Source organism: Macrobrachium rosenbergii, chromosome 43 (assembly GCF_040412425.1).
Source record: "Macrobrachium rosenbergii isolate ZJJX-2024 chromosome 43, ASM4041242v1, whole genome shotgun sequence".
NCBI lineage: Eukaryota > Metazoa > Arthropoda > Malacostraca > Decapoda > Palaemonidae > Macrobrachium > Macrobrachium rosenbergii.
This window is the reverse complement of record NC_089783.1, coordinates 18,366,782-18,386,781: the sequence shown is the minus strand read 5'-3', so window position 1 is coordinate 18,386,781 and position 20,000 is coordinate 18,366,782. Positions and strand designations below refer to the sequence as shown.

Here is a 20,000-nt window from a genome sequence, read left to right as displayed (position 1 = left end):
AGCAATCTTTACTACTTAAGTTAGGAAATTTCCCATATCGACAAACTTTTCTGATTACATCAATTGCCACTGAATAAGATGTTGACACAAATGAAACCTCATTAATTTCCTTCAAATCCAACAAAAAGCTTATTCTCATCTTGCAATAGAAATTACTTAAACCAATATCCTTCCTAATATGATTCTGAGCTGTCGAACTGAAAATCGCTAATGATTTAAAGCAAACATTTACTGTTCTCAATCCACCTTTTCCTTTAAACAAAGACCATCTCTGCTTGCGGGATGGTAAGTGTCCCTCCAGATATATCGGAAAATATGCATATTTATTTGAGCAATGTACTTGTTTGAGGGAGGCAAGGTGTGAGAAATATACCAAACTTTGGACAAAATTAGAGAATTAATAATAATAGCCCTTTGGGAAATAAATAATTGTCTTTGATAATTGTCTTTGACTAATCATACCTACCGATATTTTAATATTTTTAGCAAGACGAGACCAAGTCTCTTCACACGTAACCTCAAAATCACTATAATAAACTATACCAAGAATTTTTATACTTTCAACGGTTGTCAACCAACTAAGAGGCCAGAGGTTTCGATTTTCCCATTTAACAAAACCAGTTATACTAGTTTTATCCTTGTTTAGCTGTGCACCTGTCGCAAGTTCAAACAACTGTATTTCCTTATAACACTCTCTAACTGAATCATCAGTTGACAAAACTATAGATGAATCATCTGCATAACCCAGCAGACATTATATTTACACTATTATGAAGGCTTGGCCCTACTACCTTGTTACTACTCTTTATTGCCTTATTCAAAGGTTCTTGAAATATACAATATAACAGCACTGACATCGTGCAGCCTTGTCTTACAGACCTTTTAATACAAAAAGATGAACTAATAAACCCATTTACAAAAATACAGCTTTCACAATCCTTATATGAAATTCTGACTAGAGCCACAAATTCATCTGGTAAACCAAACTTCTCCATTACTTTAACACAAAATCCATATTAACCCTATCAAAGGCCTTAGACCAGTCTAAGCTTAAGATTGTTAAGTCTTGACTGTTTTGTTTTGCATGAAAAATTACGTCTCGAATCGTATTATTACAGTTCACAATTGACCTTCATTTCACTGCACAATATCGTTTTGTGGAGATAATCTTCCTAAGAACACATCTCAATCTGTTTGCTAAAACTTTAGCAAAGATTTTATAGTCAACATTCAGTAGGGATATAGGTCTCCAGTTTTCCACCAAGAATAAATCTCCTGTTTTAGCTAATAATTTTATTAAACCCAAGTATTGACTATCTGACGTATATTTCAGTGACAATGAATTTAAACACCTCCATAATATCCGACTTTATTATACACCAAAACTTTTTGGAGAATTCTATAGGAACCCCATCATATCCAGGTGATTTACCTTTAAACATTCTCTTGACAGCATCGAAAACCTCAATTTCTCTAAATCTCTACCTAACAAATTTACATCTCCTTGGTCCAAAACAGAATGACAGAAGCTAAGAAATTAGTCTTGACTTTTTTCCTGACCTGCGACCATACAAAATTTTTCAAAATGCTCCTTAATAAAAACAGAAATTCCCTCTGTGCTTTCTATAATGGAACCTTCTGGTTTTTTATGCTCGTAATGCTAGCATTGTTTTTCTTTTTTTTCGGCACCAAGCAGATATTTTTTCACCCAATGTAAGATCATTTAGTTTGGCTCTCATCCTTACGCCTTCTAAAATTCCATTCTGGATGTCAGAAATCCTATTCTCGAAAAGTTTAATACTGCCATAATTTACACTAGTTTTGTAGTTAATATCATATAAATGATGTAAACTTGTTTGTAGTAAGTTCAGCAAGCCATACTTTTCTTGAGATATCTTTTTACACAATTTGACAAAGAAATTTTTACACTAATGTTGCCCAGTCCCACCATACAAGTATGTTATCAAATGCACATTTTTTCTGCTTTATACACTGCCATACATGCACAAAATTTTCTCCAATTTCATGAGAATCTAAAACTCTCCCATTCAACTTCCAATACCCTGTGCAAATTATGTATGTGTTAATGTTTAATCTCAAGCCAACCATACTATGATCTGAAAAACTTATTGGAACGGTGTCAACAGACATTATATCATCAAATAACTTTACACTGTATATCCTATCTATTTTGGATCCATAGTTTTCACGTATATAAGTGTGCTCTGGTAATCTGTTTGAGAATTTGTAATTATCTTTCAAAGCAAGGTTTTTCAGAAGAGCACTAATAGACTTAGATAACAAGGCTTTGTTATTATAACTGCAATCTCTTGTGCACGTTATACAGTTGAAGCCACATCCAAAAATGAGATAATTATTATTACGTCTCGGGTAGTAAAATATTTCATTTCTAAATAAGTCTTCCCTTTCAGCAGATTTACTTGTACCAGATGGAGCATACACATTTATAATAGGTATAATACATTTACTGTAACATACTCTTACACCCACAATTCTACCGTTAATGTCCATTTCCTTGGTTAAAAGCTTTACACTGGTTTTATTATTCATACATGTCATTATACCTCCTTTTAAACTGATTGATGGATTAAACACTACCTCGTAAAATTAGTGAGATAACTCAAAACTGAAATATCTTTCACATTAAGCTCTTGAATTAGCAGAATATCAATTTTATAGTACATGATACGGGGCACAACCCGCATTTGCTTATTTACCTGATTTAAACCATTAATATTTAAGGTGGCAACCTACCTCATCCATTCGTTTTTGCTTCCTTCCTTTTTTTCTTTAGTGGATTTTCCTTTAGTGCGCCTAATTTATCTACAGTTTCTAATTCTATATTCTACTGACCTTCTGACATCATGTCTGAACCTTTATCATCACTTTTCAAATCATCTTCAATATCACTCACCTCAGTATCACTCGCTTTATTGACCTCTAAAACCATCTCACATTCTTCAGCAATGTCATCCACAGATTCATCATTCCCATACACTGAAGCCGCTACACTTTTTTCTTCAAGACCTTCCACTTCTTCATCTTTATCATCACCAACGGGGGAGAGACTTCCAAGAGTATACGAGACACAGGTGCGTCTTGTGGGGGGAGGCCCCTCATCATCAGTTATTTCCATAACTTGAGAAGCACCTTCGGGTGCACTTTTTATTGCAAAAATGTCACTGTCGCTGTCAGTATCCTTTCTATTATCATTATTAGTTGTAACATTACCATCCAAGTCTTGTGATTTATCTTCTAATTCGACTGGAATTCCAGCAACATCATCAACACTTTGGAATAAGGGAATGGTTACAAGTTGCTCTTCTACTGCTTCGCATATACAGTATTATCCATCTGGCCCTTTTCAAGGATGCTAGTTCTTTGTCACTTTCAATATTTTCATCACATGGTTGATCCCCATTTCCTTCACTATGTTTTGCGTGTTGAATATCAGAAGTTCCATTTCCTTCCAGTACATCACCCTTATCAGAATCCTTACCAGGCATTACTGGAAAATCATTCAAATTGAAAATATTTGAACTCAGGTTCATTACCATGTCACAGTTGACTGCCATATGAGTCTCTTCCGCATTTGTAACACGAATTTTTTTGGCCATTATATGAAAAAACAACATTATAACCAAAAATATTTATGGAGGAAGGGATATTTTTCTGAATTTCCATTTTCACAGTGCGTGTCCCATTTAACAGACCACTTGCCCTCCAATGAGAACACTGGTTAAAAGGGAGTCTCCCAAATCAAATGGTGCATAACGTATTGATACATAAGTATACACACTGCTCAAATTAACAAGTAGGACCTTTTCCCCGTTACCAAAATTTGTCACTTGGTCTTCATACTCTCGTATAAAGACGTCAAAAACATTACCCTCAAGAAATTTCAAAGCAACTCTTATTTGGCATATTCTGAAAACCTCGTATATCTTTCATTTATTTTCAATTTATTGAGTATGACATCACATGCAGAGTCTTAATTAGGGGGACAGGAAAACTTTAAACCAACTGAAGTCTTTGGCTTAAGTCTCACTGACAAAGGGGTGTGGTTTGCCATCGCCCTCGGGGAAAGAACGTTCCGTTTTCTATTATTACGTCACTTCGACCGAGGCGACCTGAAGCCCCCGGCCTGAAAACTCCTGGAGGGTGTATTGAGGCAAACTAGGTCTAAATAAAGAGTCTGTGCAAAAAACGAGTTAACTTGAAACACTGATTAGTTCACTGTCATCTTACTCACAAGTTGAAGTCCAGTGACATGTCAAAAAACCTCAAAATACGGCCTAAAAATCACAAAATACGAAGAGCGTTCCACTCAGTGTCCGCAAACAGTCAAGGGTTCTTCTTCCCACATCCTTTATTTGGTTCAACTGGTGCCTCACTCGTTTATGAGCTACAGTTAACAGGTGTCTTGAATAAGTTGTTGTTCTATGTCATAAATTTTTTGAAGAAATAATTCTTCAGTTTCTTAAAATGTTGTTGTTCTTTATTGCGACAACTTTTTGAGTAGTTTGGCGATGTGTATTTAGTCAAAGGTCTTTTCCAATATCTGTTGAATCATGGTTATATTGACCTATAAATTTTATTGCCGCTTTGTGTTTAAACTTCTGTTCCATACTCTATGTCAATATGCATTTTATATATGATTCTTACTTTAATACGAGGCAGAGAGATTTTATATTACGTTTCGGTACTTAGGTATCTGAATCCTGCGATTACACCATTAAATACTTTAGTAGACCACAGACACTTATATCAATCTAGTTTTGATTATACAATGATGAACACGCATTTTAACGTAACCATATTTCTTTTTGGAGGATACATTTCTTCAGTGGCTGTATCCTATTTTTTAGATATGGTATTTAGATGAGCATTGATTAGTAAGCCTACGTGTATTGGAATTGGAATATATAGTTTAGGCCAAAGACCAAGAACTGGGACCTATGAGGTCATTCAGCGCTGTTAAGGAAATTGAGAGCAGGTAGGTTTGAAGGGTGTAACAGGAGGATGACCTCGCAGTCGCATCATAGACGGTGGATAGCAAGATGGAAGATATGGAGGCACGGTAAAATGAATATAAGGGGTTGCAGCCAGCGGCCGAAGGAACACTACAAAGAGCTTTAGTAACGTAGCGCCTACAGTGCACCCCGTGAGGTGCAGTGACGGGGATTTACCATGTGTAGTCATGCTACTAACGCTTTTGTACTATAAATTTTCTTTCGGGTTATTTTAATCCTTATAAATATACAATATTTTTCATTTAGCTCCATTTTTTCCCTGCTCCTCTAACTCCTTACGTAAATCATGATTTCAGTACTTTAATATCTTATCGTTACCGATATCCAGGTAAATTGTGCATCTGCAATAAGTTACACTTCACTTCGTATATTTTCAAAGTCCATGATGATTCATACTTTCAAATTTGTATTAGTAAAATGCCTCATAAATAATTCCAGTAGTTTACAGTGCACATATATTTTGATCATTTTGCCAAATTCATGTACTGCCGCATCAATCCGTAGTCTTGTGCATGGACGTCAGTCAGTCATTTAGGGTTTTGTAACAACCAAGGAATGTAAAATAGTTTCTCAGGGTCGAAACGCTCTAAAACAGGTTCGGTTGGGAACCTGGGCAGTTGAAACCCTCCAACCACAAGGAGCGTTGCACTCAAGGTGAGGTGAGGTTAATGTAGATTGTAACCCCTGTATTTCTTAGTTTTTCTTTTTCTCATTAAAAACCGAAAGAACGTGTCTTCGATAACCTTCATACAGCCTCCGCTTTACCTGAACATCGCAGCTTCATTCATTAAAACCACGACAACCAACGAGGAAATTGCTCGAGTGTTACAATGGCTCGAAAAAATTGTTTCATGGGTATTCACCAATAACGGGTTACCTTCATGTTCAGAGTCTTTTCTCTGTATGGAATGCATTTCCATAGAAATTGAGTTCTTGGTGTCGGCTTCGAGTCCCCAGATACGATATACTAGGTTAAGTTAGGTTAGATTAATATAACTGCTTCCTACATGCCCCCGGTAAACAAATTTCAGTTCCTACCTGTTGATTAGTTGCCACTGAAGGTGTGACTTGAGATTCTTTTACCCGTTATTTTCTTAAATATTATGCGAGGCTAAGAAGGCTCTAAATGCTTCTTGCTTATGCTATTGTCCCAAAGTTGAGAAAAATTACGAATTTTATCTAAAGTTTATTGCCCGGCGTCTATAATAATTTAATCTCCAGAGGAATATCGTTTGTGACTGGAGTAAAAATGCATTTTATTCTTTTCACTTCTACTACAGAACGCTACATTCATTAGCTTTCATAGATAGCAGTTCTGACAAGACAGTTTCAACGTGAGAAAAGTGATGAGTTTCACCAACCCAGAGAGAGAGAGGGAAATATGGATCCCATCATTACAGATACTGTTCCATTTAACAGCTAAACAATAAGAGTGGAGTGTTTTATGAAATTTATAAGGTAACTTAGGAGTAAAAAGGATTATTCCTATCATTACCGTACAAACTAAAGGCAAACTATAGTGTTCATTTCAAACAAAAGCTATATTGTTGCTCCAAAAACAATGACTTCAAACGCTTCTATTGAGCAGTTTTTTTTTCCTTGTTCTCGCTTTTTATCAACTGCCTCCTCATTGTCCCATCTTACATGTTTACGAATCCACACCTTCATATATACGTTGAGCCAAATATTATATTTAGTGTCATTAGCTAAACAATATCAAAGCAAAATTATTCAGCTTGATTACTGTCATTGCTATCATTAGTGATTAAAATTATTTTAAGATTTACACTATTTTCTCTTGAAAAGTTTAAACATTTATTCTTTGACGACAAATTACAATCAATATTTTAAGTTTAATTAAAACAAGGTTATCAACGGCAGATAATTTCTAACAAAATTATTAAATTTAGATTTTTACAGCTTTTTGTCTCAAATATCTAAATCAAATTTCGCATTTTATAAAAAACTAAGCCATAGTAATGTAAAGTATTAAAAGAGTGAAACAACTATTTCCTCAAATAATATCATGTGATATTACTGTACACATGGTTTGACTTCTGGTTTTTAAGTTATACGAAACCAATCTATACCTGTCTCAGAATAGGAAAACGCTGAGGATTTTAAAACATTCCATTTGTTCTAAGTAAACAGCTTCAAAAGTAATTTAGATATCTACTTCGGAATTCAAAGCAAAACGAAAAAAATCTAGTTTACAGTCACTATTATTGACGGAGGTAAGAACGTTCGTATATACACGTTTCTTTTCATTCTGTTTGTCAAATTACTCATTACACCTTTGAACCACCAATGCAGGACAACTTATAGTATCAAATGAAGTATTCGGTTATGCCAGGCTCCATCCTCACCTAATTTAAAAACTAAAGTGGAGTACAAGGAGCGAACACGGGTTCTTGAATAACAGAAGTATCGTTTACATTGTCGCGAATAACTCTGTTCCTAGGAACACCTTGTAAAGCAAAAAAATGTGGCTGAGATTTTTTGTAAATATAATTAAACAAATTTATGAGTCTTATTATATTCACTAAAATAAGGTTACATTAACTTCAACAAACCGAAGCCTTTAAAACATTAAATTTTCTTTCATATAAACCAACCACTTATAAAACCTCTGACCAGAGCAGAAAAACTAATCAAAATTGCCAGCATATCCAGGGACCAGAGGTACCCAAAAGTACTAATAAGTGGCGCAGTAAAGGAACGACCGTATAAAAGATCATACGTCGGGGCTGCCGAGCAAATTTGCAAAAGGTCGTTTGCCAGGGCTGTTAAGGCAGAGCATAATCTGGCATTAGGCTCACAGACTGGGCAGTGTTGACTCACCTTACTAGAACAGATTAAATTCTATACTTTATCATTACTAGTATAGGTTTGTTAATTGTATGAAAGCCATAAACAGAGGTCTATCAATTTTATCACGGTGAAAACATAACTGGTCAATGTATTATTGCCATGAATAACATTCATTAAGTAACAAGCTTCAATTCACTGACAACACAGTTAAGTTAATATGAACTATGAGTCAATGGAAGATATATTTTACATAAGAGTTACAAAACATCAAAACACAAAAGTTCTATCTAAAGCACGAAAGAATTATCATAAAGCTAATGATTTTAGTAATGCATCACCAAAAAGTTATTTTTAAAAGTTAACGTCCTTGAAGTTAAGAAGTAAACATTTAGTTAAAATTAAGTTGCTGCCGTGCGTTGGAAATTAAAACGATAATAAAAATTAAACTAAAATTTCCTCAAATCTCACGACATTTTAGAAAATTAAGCGTACGTTATCTTCCTTATTGCATTTCTGTGCAGCTTGAAACCAATTATCTTGGCTTAATTTGATTTTAATAACTTCTCGTAGGTGGAGTGCTTAATAGTGTGGTTTAGATTTCACGAAAATCTGGAAGCAGTTTTGAATTTTCAATAAATCGTAAGATTTAAAATAGATATAAGGTTACTGCTTTACACGAAAGTTACCTAAGATTTTAACAGATACGTTTGAATTCCAAAATACCTTTATGGACCATAAGACAGCTGTTAATCCTGAAAATATCAGATTTCTAGTACAGAAATGAATGATCGAATCCCTAGTACCCTAGGGGTGAAAAAATAGAATAAAGCAATGATTTATGATGGATAAAGTTTAGAATGATAAAAAATTAAAGTAAATAAAAATATACGTATTCATTGTTGACCGCGAACAGCAAAACATTTATATTTACACATGGTCGGTACGGCCAAATAATGCGGAAAAAACAGTTTAAAAAACTATGTCAATTAAGATTATGAAATATACAATTAATTATAACTGAAAAAGATATCAGCCAATTACCAAGTCATCACATTCAGTAACTACACCCATGAACTATTATGAAAATGAGAAAAACAGTTAAATCGTCACAATATTCTCAAATACTGATAAAAGAAAAATACAATGAAACATGCCAGTGAAACTTACCTGTTGCAAAACGTTGGAGAGTTCCCACGAACTCGTGTAGAAAATCGTTCAAACCACCAAACTCCAGTGGTAGCAAGGAATGGACTATTTACTGAACAGTTTGGTCAACAAATAACGCGGTCACACTAATACACTTCGCTGATCCCGAAGCAAAAACTAAGGAAACAAATGATCAGCTTGCTGAGACCACCAGTTGTTGTGATGTCATCCACAAGGACCATGGAATCACCTTTCTTGAAACAGAGATGATGTGCGAGAACGAAAACGACGGCCTTGCTTTTTTGCTTAAACGGACATTACAGGACGTTAATGCTTTAAGCTAACTGTTTGGTTCTGCGTTTTTATGACTTTTCGCTTTTTTTTTTCCCATACAAAACTGGCTTCTGTGTATCGTAACAGAAAACTTTTGACAATAATTTACCGAAAAAAGAATGATAATTCATTGGTGTGTTACGTGAATTGTCAGGCTTTGAAAAAATCAAATACCTAACATAGTCTTACATATTAGGATTAAGCATTAACAAAAGAAGTTTTCCTTCAGTTCTTTCTGGTAAATTTAGTCTTCACATACACACACACACACACACACACACACACACACACACACACACACACACACACACACACACACACACATATATATATATATATATATATATATATATATATATATATATATATATATATATATATATATATATATATATATATATATATATATATATATATATATATATATATATATATATATATATATATATATGTATGTATGCATGTATGTATGTATGTATGTATGTATGTATGTATGTATTTGACGTAAGAAGTAAATTTTAAATCAAATTTGGCACATGCTAACATCATTAGGAAGGTTCACTTTCAACAAAATTCTACATTAAGATGGAGTAATCTGTAGCAAAGCTAGTATTTTGATACTATCCAATGAAGGGCAATGAAAGCCAACTATGCTGTCCTGTGATAACTCTGTTTTTGAATGACTTGTTAAAAGTTAAGTGTACCTTAGTTTAACCAGACCACTGAGCTGATTAACAGCTCTCCTAGGGCTGGCCCGAAGGATTAGATTTATTTCACGTGGCTAAGAAACAATTGGTTACCTAGCAACAGGGCCTACAGCTTATTGTGGGATCCGGACCACATTATAGCGAGAAATGAATTTCTATCACCAGAAATAAATTCTTCTAATTCTTCATTGGCCGGTCGGAGAATCGAACGCGGGGCCAGCAGAGTGCTAGCTGAGAACGGTACCCATCCACCCACTGAGGAACTCTGAATGACTGTAGTATAGCATATCCCATGCATAATAAAAAATGTACTGGAATTATATCCTAACATGGATTCACAGAGATATTCATATTTTAAAGGAATTCTCATTTTCCCTGGTTTAGCACTCATCAATGTTTAGATTATAAAGTATTTTGATTGGTTGATAGCGCCTTATTAAATGGTAGCTCACTGAAGCGCCGTTTATCCCTGTCTTTAACGGAGTTTAGACGCTCTCGGTTAGAAACATCCACACGAAGTGTTTAGGATAGCTAAGCTTTTGTCCCTCTTTTAGTTAAGTAAATATTGTCAAAACGAGACTAATTACAGATGGTTTCAAGTTACCTGAGCCAACAAGATGCACGCCAAACGTAGGTCTTATAGCCTTCATATTTGCCGCGCCGAGATTATAGAGTAAAATCCCACGTTAGTGCACTGGATTTATTTATTTCAATTTCACAAAATCGATTTAGTTTCACTGATTAAGAGTTTACTATGAATTTTTCAAATATCACGCTGTCCATGTGACATATCTCTTGAAAGTCCACACTTCTTCCACGTACTTTGTATGTACTTTTACGTCAAGCTATAGATTCCGCAACCAATACAAGTTTTCTAGAACAGCGTTTTTCAAACTTGTTTTACTGCGACCCACAGGAAAGCCACATTTTGCACTGCGACCCATTTTACCCAAGTGTAATAAATCAAAGACAAACTCTTTTTAGGTTCATATATTTAGCATCGACAATTTTATATATATATTTCTTATATTACGCACACATTGGAATTGTATGTATCTATTTTTTATAAATGCAAAAATGTTATTTTTAGAAAAACAAATTTAAAGAAAATTCCAACGCAAAGGTAAAGTAAATAATATTTTTAAAAAATGTCATTTAAAGAGATGGATGTGCTTGTTGGTTCATAAGTACCTAGCCATTCAATTTTGGAACAACCTTGTTTCATGATTAACGATTCAAGACTAGAGAGTGTTTTTGTGTTTGTCGATTGCCAGAGTTGTTGATGTCAACTAGTTATTAATATTTAACCAAACTTGTTTGATAGTTAAGGATTCAAGGCACAAAGAGAGGCAGAGAGTGAGAGATTGTCGAATGCTTTGGTCAAAACCTTGAAGTTATTTCGACTGAGATAACATCCTTTTTGCATATGTATAAAAAATTCACAATAATATGTACTATTATGTTTTGATTGGTAAAGCCTGCCTTGTCATGTGAGAAATCGATAGAACTAGCGATGATTTATGAGTGCTGTGCAACATTTGGAGTTTTTTTTTTTAATTCTGCGCTTTGCACCCACTTGCGTTTTTTTTTTTTTTTTTTTTTTTTTTTGTCTCGACCTGTTTTATTTACCTCCCGACCCACTGAAGGGTCGGGACCCACAATTTGAAAAAAGCTGATCTAGAAGTTATGATACCATAGAAAATCTTATGTGGTCATGTTGGCTAGTAAGTGCGTCCATAATGACTTTTTTTACTGTGCTTTGACTTTAGTTAATAATCTTCCAGATTTGCATAGTTGTACGTACCCAAATCGGCCAAATCTTTGATACAAAATTTGCTCACGCACCTACTGGAATTTCGGGGAAACATATTTTTATCGGCTGTCTTTCAATTGTAATTCTAGTCGCCATATACGTGCAAAGGGGTAAAAAATAATTTTGATTTTATTATGAATTAAATCAGCCATTACTCTTTTTTTCAGCTTGTCTCATACTCTACAATGCGCAGTCGCATATCCGTTTTAGTGATTAAAAGACAATGTATGAAATTAAACATATTCCGTTTGTTCGTGCGTTGACTGAAAACTAATGAGTAGGTTTTTATGAAATAATGCAAAAATACTGGCAAGAGAAGCACTTTGAAATTATTCGATTGCCTGTCTTATTTATGAAGACTTCTGAATTTTATGTAAAGAAACAATGAAAAAGTCTTCAACGATGTTCACAAGAAGTTCTGCAGATTGAGGGAGCCACACAAAGAACAGCTCCTAAATTTCCTTTAGATATTTCTTAAGATAATATTTTTTTGCCACATTCAAACACATCACAGGGAATACCAGATAAAAAAAATGAACGTTGGATTTAAAGAAAAAGTGTAAGACTGATGAGTTGAAACTTTGAAAGAGTATGAGGGTTATGTTGAAAATAGATGAAGATAACGGTCATGATAACAGAGGTTAGCTTTTACCGGTTGCAGTTTCTAGTTCGTTTGGTTTTTATTTGGTTTGCCTAGTTTTGAACGCGTAACTTTCTGATAATTAGTGTACAATTTCCGATTGCAATCACGAAAGTCAATACAGAATGTTATGGTGCGCTTTTTACAGTGAGTCTATTCCATTAGAATCAACATATACATAATTCCTGATCAACGCCACGATACATTTTCGCAAATTTCAAGCAACGTGGAATTTTTTAGTAAGTTACTTCCTAGTTCTATTTACTTCCCCTATGACTTACTCATACAGTTCTTTGTGCATACTCAACAGAGGTTGTTATTTACACTCTTCCACTGAATTAGCCTTTTTACACTCTTCCCATGAATTACCTTGGGTAAGCAAATTGCGTACAGAAATTACATCTCGCACAGTATGCCCTTGTAAAAGAATATTCTATCAGTTCCATCAAAAGATTTTTCTTTGTTAGTGTACGTGGCGTAACGGTATTTTATCGTGGTCTCAAATAGCTCAGTCAACTGCTTCGTATGTAACAAAAACTATGGAGCCTCATTCGTGTGTAAGCTAGCACTGCTCTTCCCCTGCCAATTATTTTGTTGGCTGGCTTACTTTCTCGTTCCAGAACTACTACCACAAAACCGAGACATAGCAAGAAATATGACCAATATTTATTGTAGTCATATCTACCCTTGTAAATCATATGCAAATGAGCTTTTTCTCCTTCTATGAATTATATTAGATTCTCTCCTCTCATAGACATACTTTATGCAAGAGGTTAGCCAAGAGGCCACATTGTTCTTCGTTAGGCGAGTCGATAGAGTTGTGGGCTAGCACTTGCTAGGCCCGAGTTCGAGTCTCCGGCCGGCTAATGAAAAATTAGAGGAATTTATTTCTGGTGATAGAAATTAATTTCTCGCTATAATGTGGTTCGGATTCCACAATAAGCTGTAGGTCCCGTTGCTAAGTAACCAATTGGTTCTTAGCCACGTAAAATAAGTCTAATCCTTCGGGCCAGCCCTAGGAGAGCTGTTAATCAGCTCAGTGGTCTGGTAAAACTAAGGTATACTTAACTTAAGAGGTCACATTAACCACGCAATAATCGTATTGCGGCTCCGCTCAGTGCTTTAGTAGAATTTTAGTGCTCCTCTATACCCTCAATATCCATTTGCAAAAGCAATTTCAAATTCATATTTATCTGTCCATCGTAATTTAGTCTCGCATACTTTGACTTTATCACCTACATTTAGAAAATGTTCGTCATATCAGCTCTATCAGAAACTGAATAAATGGACTTCCGATAGAATATCTTTATTTGTATGCTTATTTCCCTTTTCCAATAAATCGTTCTAGCTTATTTGCTTCACTCCTTTACAAATGATTTTTCTCGCTGTGCTATTTCTCAGGATTACCTGCACATTTTTTTAATAACTTCTTTTATGCGAGCATTTTCTATTTCACCACCTTATGAATTAATTTTTACTCAGGTATGTCATCATCTATTCTATTACCTAGTGAATAAGACTGTTAGGCAACCTTCTGCATTTCCCTTCACTGAATTTTTTATTTCATCAGTCTACGAAATACTGATTTTTCTTCATTTTCTTAACGCTTGTGTAGCAAACATCACCTGTTTCCTCACGGACACCGTCCATCGATTTTGCAAACAGAATTGAGCACCTTCCACTGCAGTGACTTCGACTCGAGATTATTTTCCTTCATCTACAACTTACGTAATATAATTGCTTCATTCTTGTCAATTTCATTTATCTTCATTACATCTTAGCAATGACCATTAATGATCAGGCATACCTGGCAACTCCTCGTTTCGTCCTCATATCCGTTATCGTGTTATTCCACAAAAGAAAGCAAATCCTGATCTTGCCGTTTTCTCATTCGCACGTATGATTATTAAAATTGGTTTTTAGAAGCCACGTAATACTAACCTACAGGCCACTCCCTAATCATTTAAGGAGAAATATATCCACTCATATTTTGTCTCCCCCCTTGGAAGTCAAAATCACGTCTTAATGTATAATAATGAAGAGCTTGACCCCTTACTGAAATCACTGTAAGAAAAATTCATTTCAGACAGATACGCTCGCCTAATTCCTTGAAAAAAGTAGGTACAACTCAATGAAGGTAACTAATGTCTTCCTCAATAAGAGCGTCCGGAGATTGCATACTTCCCCAAAAACTATATAATCTCTCTCCTCGGGAGATACATTTCTAGTAAATTGTTACGCGTCATAAACATAGTCGTATTGTGTGGGCTCTGGACTTTAGATGGGTTGACTAAAAGTAAATATATATATATGCATATAAAAAAAAAAAAAAAAAAAAAAAAAAAAAATATATATATATATATATATATATATATATATATATATATATATAGTATATATATTCACAGGTAGAAACATAATATATTTGAATATATACATATATACAGTTTATATAAATCTATATATAAATATATATATATATATATATATATATATATATATATATATATATATATATATATATATATATATATATATATATATATATATATATAAAGTCTTGGCTCTCGTTGGGCAGCAGAGAAGAACTATGTGATGACCTGTCTGCGGCACTTCACTGCAGGTTCATTTGTGCTGGTATTGGAATTTGCTGAGTCGGATGCAGAAAACTATTTGATCATGGTCAGAGCACATGGAAACAGCATGACAGAACGTTGAACCGATGCACTGGTAGTGACCAGGTTCTGGTGGGGTATGTGCGTGTGTATGTGCGATCTCCCATGAGATGTTTATGAAAGGAACAGTGACTCTCACAGGGAGACTGCCTCGATCTCTAGTGGTGTAGTGTTTAAAGAAACTGCCAGTATGAAGACGCGTTATTTACAGCCATTGGAAAGTATGTAAGAACAACCAGTGACATTGATATCTTTTCCAGACTTTAGAGGGAAAACCTCCGGTTGAGAAGCAGTGAAACTGAACGATGTCTACATAGTGAATTTGCCTATTTGTGCATTTTTCTGTCTGAACATGTCTGTACTTTCACAACTCAATTGCAGGTTTTAGTATAATGATATATTTCTTTCTTCAGGAATTCAAATATCGTCCTAGGAGGACGAGTATTTGGAAGTGGTGTTTTACTTTTACATACGATATGACATTTATTGTGGTCTTTATGACCTTATTACTTTTGCTTGATGACCAGGGTGTTATTCACTAGTATTGCTAGGCATAGAATAATGACTGTGCTTGTTTGTGAAACAGAATTTCCTCTAGTTATGTTTTCCAATGACAGGGGGTGTGCGTCATTCCGTTTCGTGACCGTAGCTTTTGCTGAATCACTTTCGTTAAATTTGCAAATAAAGTCTAGTTTTGTATATCAGTGTCTCATTTCAGTTGGCCCTTGTGTAAAAATAAGTTTAGTGAGAGAAGTTTGACAAAGGAGAAGGGATCTGCTGACCCAAAGAAGAGCCACGGCTACCACAGACATCTTAAAGAAGTAAGATGATTGATTCTGTTCTTAAAACAGATACACCAATAAAAGATGGCCCTTCCTGACCCAAAGGGCCATTAACAGTGGTGGCAGCAGTGAGATTCGAACCCATGCCTCCATATATGTATATGTATATATATATATATATACAATATATGTATATATATATATATATATATATATATATATATATATATATATATATATATATATATATATATATATATATATATATATTGTTGCTACCTGGGAAGGGATATGGAACTTACCATGGAACTTTCAAATTTGACTACAGGTGTTGATTCAGGTAAAAGGAAATAAATTCAGTGGAAGAATAGCAGATTCGTGTCTGATTCAAAGCCCCGCTTCTGGTACTTTACCTTTTAGTCGGAGACAGGGGAACCTCATCTTCAGTGCCAGCATGGAGGGCAAGAGTTTATAGGACTTGAACTGTAAAAAGACGTGGGAAAGGTCAAGGCTCTGAGGGAGTGTAGGAAAAGGGACAAGTGTATGCATTCTGCAGCCGGGTGTTTCTGAGGTGCTCCACCAGTGCACTGCCTTTGCAATGCCTTTTAAGGCCTCAGTGGAATACGATTCTCTTTCTTCTAGATGGCAGTGTCTACTCGCCTGGCAGTCCGTTTTCTATGCCTTCAGACCATGTGGTAGGCACCAGCCACGTGGTGATTAGTTGCTATGGACTGGGTGCTTTCTCTTTTTGGGTTAATCTCCTACAACAGCTCGTCTGCGTCTCTGGCGGGCATTTGGTCTTCAAAAGGCGGTACCTGGAAGAAAGGTCGGTAGCAGTCACTAGGTCAAGGAACAGGATTAAAATTATTAATGGGTGAGGAAAGAGAGATTTTCAAGCAGGGGCGAATTTTTTCCACAACCTGCCTTTGTTAGTCAGCGGTGTTATGAATGTTACTGTACTTGATTTAATCGGAATAAAAGTAAATCAAGTTTATATGGCACATTATTGCACTCTTAGAGGGCGAGGTGACTTAGAAGAGGTTTCTCATGAATATATATATATATATATATATATATATATATATATATATATATATATATATATATATATATATACATATATATATATATATATATATATATATATATATATATATATATATATATATGTATATATATATATACATATATATATATATATATATATATATATATATATATATATATATATATATATATATATATATATATATATATATATATATATATATATATATATATATATATATATATATATATATATATATATATATATATATATATATATATATATATATATGTATATATATATATATATATATATGTATATATATATATATATATATATATATATATATATATATATATATATATATATATATATATACATATATATAGGCTATATATATATATATATATATATATATATATATATATATATATATATATATATATATATATATATATATATATATATATATATATATATATATATATATATATATATATATATATATATATATATATATATATATATATATATATATATATATATATATATATATTCAAGGTCTAGTTTTATAGGCCATGGAATTTCATCGTATTTTTTACTGTTTTCCTGACAGCATGACGGTGGTGCAAATGAAAAAAAGATTTTTTTTGGCATTTTTATACCGTTATAGTACTTTACAAATGAAAAAGTTTTTTTTTTTTGCATTTTAGCGTTGTTATTTCTACATAATTCATGACCCCATGTTTCTGTTAAAGAATAAGTAGTCCGATTAACTCAAGAGAGAACAGTCCTATCCTCATTATTTTAAGTGAACTTTTTAATTTTTTACCGAAGTGAATTTTTTTTTTTAATTATTTTAGCCGTTGGGGTAATTTTCCTATTAAAAAGTAAAAGGAAAGTAAGGCTCTCTCTCTCTCTCTCTCTCTCTCTCTCTCTCTCTCTCTCTCTCTCTCTCTCTCTCTCTCTCAATTATTCTAGATAGAAAATAAGGCATAACGTTATCATTAAAAACAAGTAATGACTATTACATTTTACCCTGAAAAAATGTTAGAATTTTTTTTTTTTTTACTATTTACGAAATCGTTATTCATGAAAGTATGGTGCCCGAGTGATGGATGAGATAACGACTTTAGTGTACAGAATTAAAAGATTTTATACCTTCCTATTTTTATGAAAGACCTAGATAATTTATGAAAGGAAATTTAATTTATTTTGCAGAGCGAAAATTCACTACACACACCCAGCGAAAAATTTGCAAAACTGTTCATACGTGGGCATTTATTTGAAGAAAGGGGGTTTTCGGATATGGAACCTTTTCCAAAAACTTTATACATCAACCATTTTCGTGGCATAAACAATTCTCGGCATTTCCAATTGGAAACGCAATAAATCTCCCCGTTATAGCATCGTTTCCAGTCGAGCAGAGCTGCAGGATAAAAGCTCCCAAAAGACGAGAAAGAGGCTCGGGCAGTGCAGGCAAAAGTCTACTCTGAAAGCTTTATAAAGGCACCGAAGTTCCAGGGGGAACGTTGTTTTAGAAAAGCACTGTGTGCATTGCTCGCATTTTCCTTTGCATTTCTTCGTGTCACATACGAAGATTGAGCATGAGCGTACTCTTTCTGTCCTTTGATGTGCAGAAGAGTTTCTCAAGCAAGAAACTGATCCATTTTTGTCCCTTTTACGTCCACGTGTAAATGACGTTATGTAAATGTCATAAGGACGCGCATTCACGTGAAAAATTGAATATATTCAAAGTAGGAATATATATATATATATATATATATATATATATATATATATATATATATATATATATACATACACGCACACACACATATATATACATATGTATATATGTATATATATATATATATATATATATATATATATATATATATATATAATATATATATATATATATATATATATATATATATATATATATATATATATATATATATATATATATATATATATATATATATATATATATATATATATATATATATATATATATATATATATATATATATATATATAAGGAGCCCATAAAAATGTTAAATGTAGAAAGTAAATGCTATATTTCAGAGACCAACTGTCACTCTCTTCAGGCCTGAAATATAGTATTTACTTTCTACAGTTTGGCGTTTTTATGGGCTCCACATATTTGATGGAATTTTGTTTCAACAGAAAATATTTCTCACACTCACACACACACACATATGCACCTACTCATACACACACACACACGTATGTATGTACGTATGTCTGAGAAGGAAATCTATTCATCTCCTTTTAATCAATAGACAACTATAAATCCATTACAAGCCTACTAGAATGAAACATAGAAACAATATGAATCCATTCAGAAATTTCTGTTTCATTGGAGCACTTAAATTCTTTTTTTTAATCATAGTGATGGAAAGAGTTAAAGGTGTTACTCTGGAACTTTCATTTTCTCCTAAAATATGGAAATTAATTAGGAATATATTCCAAAGAGTAAAAGTCATTTAAGGACGAAGTTCTGAAAAATAGGATATGAACTGGAATACTGATAATAAGGAAGAACAATATTTATTAGGCTACCGTAGAATAGCACCAGCGGATGAATGGAGTTTTGCATACCTAATGCGTCCACAACCATATATCCGTCAACAATATTTAATCAAACTTAGTATATACAACTTAGTGAAAAGACGAAACCTTACTCAACAAGAACTAAAAAAAAATATTGAACTGCTAGACGCTCAAGAGCCTAAATTACCAGATATTAACACTCACAATCGCATAGAGAGAGAGAGAGAGAGAGAGAGAGAGAGAGAGAGAGAGAGAGAGAGAGAGAGAGAGGAATTCTTCGGAGGAAGAATTATTTCACCTTTAGTCGGCGGTGAGCGCAAGGATGATTTATGAAATTTTCCAATTTATTCGGGAACTGGACTTTGAATTTCCAGCAAAACTTTTGAAAGGAATTTATCACCAACTCTGCGT

At 33.7% G+C, this 20,000-nt stretch overlaps 1 long non-coding RNA gene across 1 annotated transcript in view; it reads right to left on the bottom strand.

Annotated features, from left to right (window-relative positions):
• LOC136828618 (uncharacterized) overlaps positions 1–9,209 on the bottom strand; it is a 115,636-nt gene extending 106,427 nt beyond the window's left edge. Inside the window, exon 1 of the long non-coding RNA XR_010850150.1 lies at positions 9,033–9,209. This is a non-coding gene — a long non-coding RNA (uncharacterized lncRNA). The remainder of the gene's footprint in view (positions 1–9,032) is intronic.
• Between the last annotated feature and the right edge of the window lie 10,791 nt (positions 9,210–20,000).